General features: G+C 36.1%; 1 protein-coding gene across 2 annotated transcripts in view; it reads right to left on the bottom strand.

Moving 5' to 3' along the window:
* mpp7a (MAGUK p55 scaffold protein 7a) overlaps positions 1–14252 on the bottom strand; it is a 67172-nt gene that overhangs the window by 25632 nt on the left and 27288 nt on the right. For both annotated transcript variants that reach the window (XR_013305731.1, XR_013305732.1), the window contains 6 exons: positions 13238–13414; positions 11850–12082; positions 11318–11445; positions 8395–8476; positions 8115–8276; positions 3907–4062 (listed from right to left, as the gene is read on the bottom strand). The gene's annotated coding sequence lies outside the window, so the exon portion shown is untranslated. The remainder of the gene's footprint in view (positions 1–3906; positions 4063–8114; positions 8277–8394; positions 8477–11317; positions 11446–11849; positions 12083–13237; positions 13415–14252) is intronic.

Raw genomic sequence — 14252 nt, 5'->3', positions numbered from 1 at the left:
AATCGTGGTCATTTAAAGTGGCGGCTCTATTGAAAAACAATCCTCCTTAAAAATACTCTGCAACGCAGCAAGAGGCTTTGATACGCCATCTCTGGGCTTTGTCTTGTTACCTGATAATCCCGTGGAGACTTTTTGAGGGACATTTAGCAGGAAGCATATATTTAGAAGTCTGTAATTTGAAAAGAAGCATAAGAAAGAAAATCTCAGTTTGAGATGAAGGCTGATAGTTGGAGGTCGAGTGAACAGGGTATGGGTTGTTGCCATTAAGAACAGTACAGAGAGCAGAAATTGAAGCCAAAACGTTCTTGTTTCTTAGTCTGCTGGCAGCCACAGTTTGTGCAATTGTTAAATTTGGACTACATGTAGAGTATGACCAATATTTCATGAAAAGGCATTGATTTTTTTCTTTTTTTATACATGTAAACCTCTTTCATTCATGTTTTTTTACGCAACCAACCTAGCTTCTGACTCACCTTTTAAGCCCCTGTGCTGCATGGAATGATAGAAGACTCAGAGGCTCTTTAGAAAAGAAAGATGTTAAATCAGGGGTAGGCAAATCGCCATGGATGCAGGTTTTTGTTCCAACCGATCCAAGTCCAGTCCTTGAAAGCCTCTATCCAGGGTGTTTACCAAATCACCCTGCTCTACCACACCTGAATCAAACGATCAACTCATCAACAACCTGTCCAGAAGCTTCATACCAATCCCGATTATTTGATTCAGGTGTGTTGGTGAAGGAAAACATGGAAAACAGACTGGATGGGGGCTCTCGAAGACCGGACTTGGCCACCCCTGGTTTAACCAATGAGATGTATGCAGAAAACAAGAAGCACCTAACTGCAATCCACTGAATGCACTTGTAGGACACCAGATTGGTGTAAAGGGCCACTGTGGTCCTTTGTGGAATAGTTTGCCCACCCCTGTGTTAGAGGCATTGTGATTACAATAAACAGAGTTTGAGATTTAAACAAACACATGTAGTGCAAAAATGACTTTTTCTTGTCCTATTTCATACCAAACGTGGATGAGAATTGGCCAAATGCATGTGCTCCTTTTGGACAGTTAAGAATTTGATCACCCCCAAGATCATCTTATCAGTCTGATCCGGTTCTTCTCTGACAAGTGATATCTCATCTGCTTTTTTTTGACCTGTGAACATCCTTCCAGGTTTGTTTTTGTAATTTGCAGGCTTTGTCTTGGTCTTAAGGGAGAAAGCCACTCACTAAGTTAGTCGGAGTACAATATGGGCAAGGTAATAACATTACAAAAAATCACAAAGTGAAAGCAGGGGGGCTCAATAAATTTGAACTTACTGACTTTTTTACATAATTGCTTTACCCGGTGTACTTCGTAAAAATATAAAATAGAATACAATAAAATTATAACTTGAAGTCTAGACCTTAGTGACAGTACTATAATGTTTTTTTTTCCTCAAAAAGATATATTGGATTAGAAAGGACTGATTCTGTATATTGATTGGTAATTCCAAAAGGCAGTGAGGGGCAAGGAAATGCATTTACTGTAGTCTCTCATGGGCCTGCGGTTTATAGTGATTGATATACATAGCTTTAAGGTTACAGCGGTGTAAGAAGTAGGTTGGCATGAGAACCCGATGTGGTTTGTTTTCATTTAAATATTACATTTTGTATTTATGACTTGGAAGTGTTTTTGTACTGTGATTCTGACTTGATGGGCCCCACAAACTGAGTATCCCATCTATTCCTATATTTGTAGAGTGAGTAAGAAAACAAAGCAATTACACTTTTGATGTTTCCTTGCATATACAATTTTAAACCTACTTACGAATCAAGATAGCATGTCTCTTCTAATGTTTCAGCTCTCATAGGCACTAAAGCAACAATTCAGATGTTCCACCAGTCATTTGATATGTCCCAGTGGCCTGGTGATGATTCCAAACGACTTCAACAGTCAAGTCAAATTGGCTCAACATTTCCTTATCAGCCTCAATTCTTTGCACAATGTTGACATACAAAGTCAGAGCTCTGGAGAATTACAGGAAATGGAGAATAGGCCCGACGGGTGTCAAGTGCACTCATTTATACACAAAAACACATCATTACATAAAACTGATAAGTGATTGAGAATTGGAATGATTTATACACGGGACCGCAAGCACATGGCCTCCATACGCAGTTGCGCACTTGCTCCAGACCAAGAAAAAAAACCAACATTTGATTCATCCATTTTTTTGTGATTTAAGAGCAGCTGTGCAGGAATGCAATGACAGCTTACAGAACTCTGTCAAGTCTCATCACAGAACAGACAGGGACAACCGGCATGGCTATAGGTCTGAATGATAGCTGGGCTACGGGCCTAAAGCTTCAGCTTGATGTCCCAGTAATCTTTCCAGAACAATAGTGGTTGAAGGCCCTTTGGCAGAAGAAAGGGGACATGCCGTCTTGAATGAAAAGTTGCAAATAAAATAAATATGCTTCAGATAGAAAAATCAGTCTTGGTAAAAATCTAACAGAGCTACTGTTTGTACAATGACTCATCATATGTATACTATAATTAGGCACAGTAATTTTAGCTCAAAGTACTTACAGACTTTTTTGATAAACCCTGCCTTTGTAGGGATTGTGTGTTGCCTAGTAAGAAGAAGGCTGGGATCTCCAAAATTGAGTTCCACCACATTTTGGGATTCTAGTAGTACCAATTAAAGAAACAAATAGAATGTGGGTTTTTTTGCACATTTTTTTACACTTTTATTTGGGCATGCCATCGTAAACTCCATCAACTTTGTTGAGGAGTGTTGGTGCACAGCCATTTCCAGCCTTCCAATCACATTCCAGTCTGGGCTCTGTCAAGGACATTCAAAGTTTTGGGTTTTTTTTTTTGTCGCTGTCCTGCTGAAAAATGAACCGTTTGAGGTCAAGATTTCTCTGGACCAGGTATTCATCCAGGATGTCTCTGTACATCTACATTAATCTTCCCCTCACTTGCTAAAAAACATCAACACACAGCTGCCACTACCACGCTGCATTGTAAAGATGGTATTGGCCAGCTGACACGTGGTGCCAACTTTCCTCCATATGTCTAGGATTCTATTAGTTAGTTACTTTTTTCTTCATCAGACCAGTGAATGTTGTCTCATTTGGTGCAGAAGTCCCTCAAGTGTCTTTTGGGAAATTTCAGGTTACTCTCAGGCTAATTTCCATCTTTAGTCCCTTAATGTTCCAGGAATGGCTTGACTATCTTAGTATAACTGTATCTTTTCAAAATGTTTCTTTTTGTTTTTTAAAAACGCTTTAAAAAACGTACATCTTATAATGTATTGCAGTTGAGATCTACAGGTACTGAGGACATGATGGTAGTAGTAGTTGTTTAGTTTGCCTGTAAAATTTCTAACGTGTGGACTCTGCAATGCTTGCCATGGGCTTGAGAGAAGTAGGAACTTGCACAAGAGTGGTGATAGGACCAGAGATGAAGATAAACACTAGGTAGAGCGTGAAGTGGTGCTGACATAGGATTTCAAGATTTGACTCCAACATTGAAGTGGTGCTGAGTTTTTGCTCCTGCCTGTATGTTTCATGTTTTATGGCTTTAAATTTAAAACGGACTGTCGATAACGATTCTTGGAAAATGTCATCATCGTCTGTTTGATTTCACATAGCCATGACAAATGTCAATAGTTACTCACTACTATTCATGAGGCCTCAAAAACTCCACCCAGTGCTCAAAGAGCTTTCTTCAATAACATAGTGGTGTAAAGGAACACACATGCAGTGCTGGTTAGTTCATCTTTGTAAGAAAACATCAGAAACAAATGAGAACATAGCGAGTGGCACATCTGCTTTGTTAGTTGTAGCTGTACACTGCTTTCTTAGAAAATGTGGAATTTATCTGGTGCTCAATGAGTAAATCCAAAATCTGAATTACCCTTACCTTTATTTACAGTTTGGGACACTTTCCAAGACTGGCTCGATGGCATAGTAATGCACTTTTAATTCATTTCTCCTTAGAAAGTGCATAGAAAGTTCTTTGTCCTCTAGGTGAGCAAGGAGTGCTCTTGGAACGTACAGCAGAAGTGGCCTTGTGGAACTGAAATTAAAAAGGGGAAAACTGCATGAAACCAGGATCACCAGCCAACAAGTGTTTAATCCTAATCAGACCATGACTCCAAAAGGCATGACCATATTGAAAACTGACTGCTGTTTGAATTAAAAAAGAAAAAACTGAGAGTTCAAAACATTTTAGGATACTATACAATTAGAAAAAAAAGTTCAATGTATAAGGAAGTTCTAGGAGTTGGGAAAAAGCACGCTACAACAAAGAAGCAGTGTGTGTTCCGTCTCCAAAAGCGCCCTGTGCATGTCATGTTTGCTTCCAGAAATACCCTACAGACATAAAATACACACGACACTATGAAGAAATATGTGAAAAAAATCAGCAACATGGGTATGGACTGCAAAAAAAAAGCTGAAAGAAAAACATAACATCCATCTTAATCCTCATCAGACACAACTAATAAGAATCACACAGAAAACTGGTAGGGTGTAAGGGCTCAAGAAAATCCACTCAGGAAATCCAGACCGTCTTTGTTTTTGTTTTGTGATCAAAGAAAAAAGCAGTGACAAGAAGAACAATGACAGTCTGGGCCCTTGATCAACAGGATGAAAAAGTAGGATTTACAAACCATAATCCACAGAAAAACCAGACACACTTGGGAAGCACAGTCTGGCAAAGAGCGAAGAAGAGTGTGTGCCAGTGACTAAACACTTGATAGATGCAGAGGTGCGCTGATGAGAGAAGGAATGGTCTGGATATCACAGAGCTGGATTGTGTTTCTGGGCCTGAGTCCTGTAAAATGAGGCATCTGCTCACTGTCCACCACCCAGAAGACCTCACGACAAATGAGTTATAGCTGTTACTGCTATGTCTTCCCACTGCAGGGGATCCAGTGTCAGGCCTTAGTTAATCCATCATGGTGTACTCTGTCCATTGGTTTGCTCCAGTAAAGGTTTTGTTGACTATATGACAGAGAAAAGCATTTCTTTGTAGTCTCATTAGAAAAGGACGTCACTTCAATGTGACCCCATGATTTTTTTGTCATCCAAGCCCTATTATTAAAAAAAGATGATCTATTCTGTGTTTTTATTGTAGGAATTTTAGTATGTAACCGATGAGGAATGATGAAATAAGTAGAATCTAAACGGATGAAGTATTACAATGTAATGACCTTTCTTGTTGGACTTCTAATGCTTGTGAGTTGACCTTTTACTTCTGCTCTAGGTATATCAGAATGTGGCCTGTGTTCAATGGGGCTGAGGCTATTCAGGGGCAAAAGGTCATCAATCACAGTTAACAAGTAACTTGAAAAATAATATAATTCCATTGTGTCCTCTTTTGGATTAAAAAAAGAAAGCCTGTTTGCTCATTCTTCCCTTCAATTGCATTTGTCTCTGTCAAAGCATGGCTTTAGAGGAGATAATGTCAGAGCCCCTTGAGCCTTTCACTCACCATTCCGTGTCATGCAGCCTTGAAATGACATTGTTGTTGGCAAATCAAATAATACTTCTCCACTACTTTTTTAACACACGCACAGTAAACCTTGCCGTTTGAAAAAATAGATTGCGAGCCAAAGAAGACTGAGCACCCCAGGTTGAGTGTTAAGGCTTAAAACGGTGATGGCCAGCTGGCTCATCAGGCTGAGATTGATGCATGAAATATACAATAAATTCACGCATAGAATGATTGTATTAATCAATGGTTCTTGAATCAAATGAAATCTAGATAGGCCACAGACCATAAGAATAAAGGAAAAGGGAAAAAAGTCTGACACACATGATCAGCACATGCCAAGCCTTCATGGAGGTCTACTCTGTCCTGAATACAAATTGTGTATTGTCAGTTTTATGGCAGCCGGCATGCTAATTCATTCTGCAACACCATGATTACAAGTTTAAAACAACGTTTGCTTCATCATTTTAAGACAGCCCGTGTACATGTTTGAAAAGTTGTTACGATTCATCATTGAAACCTAGAATGCTACTTTCACTGCAGTGCAGTTAGTCAGACAAGTTTAGTACGAAGCAAATGTCAGCCAGATTGTCTGAAAATGAGCTCATTCATTAAAAATGTTCCATTCAAAAAAACAAGTGTTGGATGCAGCACCTTTAGAAGTATAGATGTCCGAACTGGCAAACCCACATCATAATTGCAGTGTAATGTTGTAGTGCCAGGCCTATTAGCAGAAAACAGGAGCAGACAGGAAAACTTAGTAACCGCAAATGAGTGATCTCGGTTTCTGCTGACAGAAACTTGGTCTTCAAGTCTAGTCCCACCTGATGCAGGTGGAAATTGAATATTGGATTATACTTCCTTGGGGTTTTTTTTATGGTGCAGGAACTTGGCTCAGAAAAAGGGAACCCTGTGGAAGTTGCATAAATAACACTAAAGCAAATGTCATTAACTGAATAAACTGTAATCGTGTTGTTTAATCTTTAACAAGGCCCAATTCAATGCCCAGTGTTTAGTAAATGATTATAATTTGAACAAATTTGCGTCGTCACTGCGATATAATTAGATTACGAGTCTAGTAATGGCTGCTAACAGTGTGATGAATTCAAACGACACACAAAAGAAATCTGGTTTCAATCTTCAAGCAAGTTCGAAATATTCTTTCCCTTTTGTCTGTCATTCTGTCCCGGACACTTCTATCACAGTTCCTGTCAGATTAGCATGATATTTGTGCTTGATGTGTCTATTTTCACTAGGAAGTATCTCGTGGAATGGAATGATCTGTGTATTTAAAGTGATTCTATTGAGAATTTGTGGTGAGACATTTGAGGAAGGAGACGACAAACGTTTTAATAATGATGTGCTACTGATGGTAGCCATGTTTGTCTGAATGTGCATGCACATGGCTTTGCAGTAAGGTGAGATCATTCTATACCCTTGTGGATTTGCCAGTCGCTCAATTTGGCTTACAATGTGACAGGCTGCTTCACATCTCTGTATCAAGTAAAAACTAGAGGAAATGTTGTTCTTCTGGTTTAGACCAAGGCTGGCAATGGCAATAAAAAAATCAAGACTATTACAATGATATAACACAGTAGTGCCACTTATATATAAAAAAAATAGTTTAAAAAAATCACATACTTGTGAATACTGGGCCATTGTACATGGTTACCAAGTGTCAAGATAATCGATTCACAAAATCTTGTTTGCACAAGAACCAATTTAAGCGTGTTTCTCTCATAAATACAAATACTAAAGTGGATAGCCAATGCATGACGAGTAGGGGAACTAATGTAAATAATTGCACTAGATTTGCTCAAATAGAAGCGGCATTTTAATAACTGTCATAACTGTTATGCAGCTTGCTTCCTGGAAATATTCATTTTTATTTCATCCATATACATATATATATATATATATATATATATATATATATATATATATAATATATACATAGACATATATATTCATATATATATACATATATATTTTTTATTTATATTTATTTATGTTTTGTACTGTTAACCAAGTAAGTTTTATTTCATCCATATATATATAAATATATATATATATATATATATATATATATATATATATACATAGACATATATATATACATATATATATATACATACATAGACATATATATATATATATATATATATATATATATATATATATATATATAAATATAAATTTTGTACTGTTAACCAAGAATCCTTTTACTGGGATACACTTGATTAAAACCATGTCGTATGCTTTGAGTGGCACAGTTCTAATTCCACATTTTCCCCATCATGATTTAACTGAACTGTAAACTGTTAAATTGTATTACTTCACTTTACACTGTATTTTACAAGGCAACATGCAGCCAGTGATGTGATCCATTAATACCCAGAGTTCATGTTGACCCTGCATAATATTCAGCTGGTATTTGAATGATAAGTGGTGAAAGAATGACGAGTATATGGATTTCTCTAAGGCTGGGTTTACAATTTAGGTCTTAGTTTGGTTTTGATTCATGGTCTTATCCATTTTTGGGGATTTTCTATTGACAAGGACATTTCAAGATCTTACATTTTTTCCACATCTACCGCAATCTGTAAAGATAGGAGTGAATAGCAAATACTCACTCTGCTCTTAAGAGATTATCAGTGTAATTAGGGTGGTGTAGAAGCAAGGCTTGATATTTTCTAGGCTGCTGAAACATGACGCCACCGCCTTTAGTCTCATTCCATCTGACCTATGCGGTGCAAAGTTTTTTTTTCTAAAATGGGGCCAGCAAGAACACGAACCTGAACATGCATACACATCATTATCAGCATCATTATCCTTGTTGGTCTTTTATAACATCCCAAGCATCAAATGAATGTGGTCAGGTTTGCACCGTGCCAGCAGTAGTTTAATACTTACGCATTTGAAGAACAGCTTAATTCGAACACTTGCACACAACTCATTCGATCCTGAACAAACAGATGTATGCAGTTACTGTTACCTAAAGGGAGTTTGAAAATTACTTATTTTGTCTGTCTTGATTGCTTCACCGAGACATCGGTTTTAAACCAAATACAGACCACCAAAGGAGCACATATTTTAAGATAAATGTTCGTACATTTTAAAAAGTTTTGTAGATCAACATATTTTCACTTGATTGTTTTTACAGTCTAAACCAGGGCTGTCCTTTCACTGGCCACATTGTATTTATTATTATTTACAATTAATCGAGTAGTTTCTGGTCATCAATAAAGCATTTATAGACATTAAAATTTGTCCAAATCCTTCTTTTCATCCTCTTAATAGCAAATATTGTCTTGTCTAGTTTCTTTTGTTTAATTGCATTTTTATATAAAAAAGGCGGCAAAATCTTTTTAATTTTGTTTATGTCTTGAAAAAAATTGGGTATTTTTTTAAATTGCATGTTATATAACAAAGGCGAAAAATGTTAGTTCTTTTTAAAAAAAAATAATGTTTAGAAAAAAAAATGGGTATTTTTTTGTTTAATTGCATTTTTATATAAAAAAGGTGGAAAACGTAATATCGTTTTAATTTTTTTATGTTTTGAGAAAAATTGGGTATTTTCTTATATAACAAACAAGGAAATATTCAATATTTTGTTTTTAAAATTATTTTATGTTTTGAAAATTTGATGTGAATATTTGATTTTTTATTTTTTTTTTAATTAAAGGGACAAAATAATCTATTTTTTAAGGAGATATATTCTTTATATAGCAATAATTACATTTGAATTTAGCTAGGTCTGACTCCCGGGCCAGCACTTTGCCACCTGTGATCTCAACAATACATGCATTTAAGTATAAATGATGATGATGAAACAATCTGATTTACATCAGGAAGTGGAGGAGGATGACTACACATTGCAGAGATTCCCTTGTGAAGATGAGGCCAGACAGACACAATGTGGTTTTTTCATCATCTCTGTCCGTCTGCAAACAAATAAAAATATCAGGTGTGCTCATTGCAGCGTTCAATCTGCCTTGGCACAGATTGTCAAAGGATCTGGGACTGTAGCGAAGAGATGGAATACCTTCAGGAAATCACAGAAAATGTTCCCCATGTGCGAAATTAAATGAACAAAGAGTGAGTCGTAGAGTAAAAAGCCTCATTTTCACGAATCATCACCGTTAACTGACCCCTTGCGCATGTTTTAGTCAAGATTTGAAATGCTCTATTTACAGTTAAAAAATTCCCCCCATTTAGAGGAAATTGTTCGTACATAAAAATGCACACTTTAAATGGAACGTATTGCGGCATGGCTCAAAAAATTTAAGACCCTGGGAAATACTGTATAATTGCTATTAGAGGCTAGTTCTGTTCTAACTCATGGGATGAACCACTTAGATGAGAGGTGAAACATCTTGTAAGGGAACCAGGGGTGTTCATTTGTGATCTATTTAAATGCCCTTGCCTCTAGACCACATGTGTCAAAGTGGCGGCCCGGGGGCCAAATCTGGCCCGCCGCATCATTTTGTGTGGCCCGGGAAAGTAAATCATGAGTGCCGACTTTCTGTTTTAGGATCAAATTAAAATGAAGAGTATAGATGTATATAAAATTTACTGATTTTCCCCCTTTTAAATCAATAATTGTAATTTTTTAATCAATTTTTTCTGTTCATAGTTCAAAAATCATTTTGTAAAATCTAAAAATATATTAAAAAAAATCTAAAATAAACATTGTTTTAGATCTGTAAAAAATGGAATATTAAGGGATTTAAATCCAGTTCTTTTAATCCATTTATAAAAAAAAATCTAAATATTATATCTAAAATGGTTCGGCCCACGTGAAATCAAGTTGACGTTAAAGCGGCCCGCGAACCAACCCGAGTCTGAAGCCCCTGCTCTAGACACTTACCGTTTATTAATATTAATTATATTATTATGGATACAAAAACAGTAAACACCAAAAATATCATCTTATCAACATTTAACGTAGAGTTGTGCATGTTTCCCAGCAAGCGATATCCCATGGGTTTAAAAATGAACAGTGACATGACAAAAAAAAGAGTGTACAAGGCTGCATTCATTGAAAAAACATTTCATGAAAGTAAGTTCAACAGGTAAGTGTCAATAAATCCTTTCTACAATGACAAAAATTCCTCCAAAAATTAAAGAAAGTGGTTTTCCACAGAATACAATCTAGTCTTATTACATAAAGCCCTGGGGTTTTACTTAGTGAAACTGTCCCCATTATGTGATTATCAAGGGACTCAATCTGGCATCCTCATTACTTTAAACTTAACTTTCTGGCTTACGTAAGCCTGCCTGATGTCAGCTGGTCCTGGGGATCACCTGGTCCCTGAGGTCGTTTGAAGGTTGCAGGTCCCTATCCAACATCTCCAAAAATGTATTATAATAAAATATTTAATGAAACATAGGATGCGGATAATGGATGTCGGATGTGAGGGGGAAGATTCAAGGTAATGTCATTACCATTGTGAGTGCTAATACACTGGTAAGGGGGTCGGAAAAAAAAAGATACTGTATGTTTTCTTTGGACTTTTAGGCCCTTTGTAAATTAATTTTAGTGTTGGAAAATCTTAAATTACTTTATGTACATCCAGAATTATTATAGGAAGCCCTATACGTTATTTGCATTAAAACTTTTGTTCTGTTTAGATGAAGACAGAAAAAATATATTTAATGTCGTATTTTCAAGACTTGGCCAAATTAGCCATCAATACTGATTTTATATACAGTATTTATTGTTTGCAGAGTATACAAAAGCAGCTTGTGTTTTGTATTATGTATGTATCTCAGAGCGAATAGTCAATCACCATTAAGTTTAACATCTGGGAAATGTGAGGATGCTTAAACTCACCTTAAACTCGGTAGACGGCGTGCAGACTGAAACACACATCAATATTCCTGATTTTGTTTGGGTGGTTTTTGGAGCAAATCATTCTTGATGAATGGTCAGACTATGCTGGAAATTTGAGTTGGAAGAAACTGTTCAAAAGGGAGAAGCAACATCTCCATTGAAAGTAATGTAATTGTGTTTTGTGAACAGAGTGCATCGAGAACAATATTATGCACGTGTCATTGGGGTCACTCAGTTTCAAATAACAGAAACAACTAAATAGGGACTCCTCCAAGTTGAAATTAAACATGAGAAAGTTTGTGTGACAAAGCAAGGAGAAATTCAAACAGTCTGAAAATGAGCCAAACAAATAACCATGTGGTAGTAACCACTGTACTTGCACTTCAAAAATAGAGGCCAAAAAAATAAGTCTCCGTTCCTATGAATGGAAACATGTATGGATCTGTAACATGGCAAACCATGAACAATACATAAATTATAAAATATATATAAAAGGGAAATAAAGGACAGGAAGACTGGGCCAAATCCTCACCACAAAAGAGAGTGCCAACTTGTTTCGTGCTGGGTTGGTTCACGATTCAAATGATTTGTTTTGCCTGGACTATTCTTGATTCATCGTGTGGAGGCTGTGTGAAGCGAATGGGTTGGCTTGCACCAGACCATGATGTTTTGTTGTGGCTAGAAATGGAGCAGCCCAACCCAGAGCTCCCCATGTGCATTGCACTGCTGTACATAAAAAAATCTTGAAATAACTGAAAAGACTTCCTGAAACAAAAAAAAAGCAAGAATGTAAGAAAGTTTTCTTTAGATGCCAAACAGCACTTCCCCTTTCTCGGCAGGTCTATCAGAAAAAATAACAGTTTTCCTACAAAATGTATTTAATGTAAAACACACACACACAAAGCCCACACAATGAACTACATTAAATGTGATTCTAATTGCTAGTTGCCCAGGTCAACAACCTCTGAGGCTTTTTCTTAAGAACAGAAAGAAGCACAAATTACAGGCACTAATCTAACAAAAACAACTTCACAATGCAAAATTTGACCAATGTTGTAATTCATCGGCAATTGCAGCAATATTCCCTTGCACTGCACATCCAGGGCACAAATTAAGCACTCTCATATTTATGCTAGTGTACTACATGACCGAAAAGGGAAATTATTGATTTTTAAAACATAAAATACAGATACAGTAACAAAATTGTTACTATCATGGATTTTTTTTTTTTTTTTTTAAAGGTATTTTTCAAGCACAGCAGGCTGTCTGAGTTTATCATATTTTCATCAATCATTGACAATCTGTTACATGACTTGTTCAGTTTAATAAAGTTAATGATAATCATCATTTAAAGGGAAAAGTTGTTCAATGTTTAATCTGTGGTCAGGTTATTTTGTTGTTGTTGTAGTAATATCACCTCTCTGATTGATTCATTGTTTAAATCACATTTTTTTAAAGTAACTTAATTTTAATGGTGTCATGTTGATAACATTAAGCACCTGTCCAGGTTTAGGCTAGCGTACTACATGACCAAAAAGGGAAATTATTGATTTTTAATACATAAAATACAGATAACAAAATTGTTACTATCATGGAATTAAAAAAAAAAAGGTTTTCTTGTCAATTTTTCAAGCACAGCAAGCTGTCTGAATTTATCTTCTTTTCATCGATTAATTGACAATCTGTTGACACGACTTGTTCAGTTTAATAAATTAATGATAATCATGATTTAAAGGGAAAAGTTATTCAATGTTTCATCTGCGGTCAGGTTATTTTTCTGAATGATTAATTGATTAAATCACATTTTTAAAAAGTAACTTAATGTTAATGGTGTCATGTTGATAACATTAAGCACCTGTCCATTGCAAAATACTGTACAAGGGAAGAATGGTTTTGTAACAAAAGAAAGAAATAGCCTACCATGACAAAAACAGAGAGCCATGGTTCGAACATTTCCGGTGAAATTGATTCCCACACACATCCCGAAACTGTTTTGGCAGTCTCCACAGACTGTGGGTGGGACAGATGGGATTTAACATCACTCAGGTGTAGCACACAAAACGGGGTTCACGACAGAATAGCCAATCTATCTCTGCACTGTGTGGGAGAGTAACAGAATAAAAAATGTTCTGAGCATTAGACAGAAGGTTTAGTAGTCTGGATTCGTTGCTGCAACTTCCGGCATGAACAGTGTGCTGTCTGAAAAGAACTCAACAATTTGTAACAATGAATGACTGGAAAAACAGGAACCATTGCGGCGAAAAAAAGCCTTTTAAAGCAATAGCAAACAACTTGAGAATGTACATCCTAATGAAAATAATCTTGTTTAATAAACTGAAAGGACACATAATTTCATTTTCCATATGTTAAATAGTCGAAAAATGTGCCAATTAAAATATCTACATAGGCAAACTAGGTGTTTTCAGTCTAATTTATGATAAGATAGGAAACTATACACCTCAGGTGTCAAAGTGGCGGCCCGGGGGCCAAATCTGGCCCGCCGCATTATTTTGTGCGGACCGAGAAAGTAAATCATGAGTGCCGACTTTCTGTTTTAGGATCAAATTAAAATAAAGAGTATAGATGTATATTAAATTTCCTGATTTTCCCCCTTTTAAATCAATAATTGTACTTTTTTAATCCATTTTTTTCTGTTTTTAGTTCAAAAATCATTTTGTAAAATCTAAAAATATATATAAAAAAAGCTAAAATAAACATTGTTTTAGATCTATAAAAAAACTGAATATTCAGGGCTTTTAATCCAGTTCTTTTAATCCATTTATATAAAAAAATCTAAATATTATATCTAAAATGGTCCGGCCCACATGAAACAGAGTTGACGTTAATGTGGCCCACGAACCAACCCGAGCTTGACACCCTTGCTATACACTATTAAATTATTTAGGAGTATGCATTTTGGATTACAAACTATCAA

This window comes from Stigmatopora argus, chromosome 17 (genome assembly GCF_051989625.1).
Source record: "Stigmatopora argus isolate UIUO_Sarg chromosome 17, RoL_Sarg_1.0, whole genome shotgun sequence".
NCBI lineage: Eukaryota > Metazoa > Chordata > Actinopteri > Syngnathiformes > Syngnathidae > Stigmatopora > Stigmatopora argus.
The sequence above is the reverse complement of the archived record's forward strand: the minus strand, read 5'-3'. Positions and strand labels throughout refer to the sequence as shown.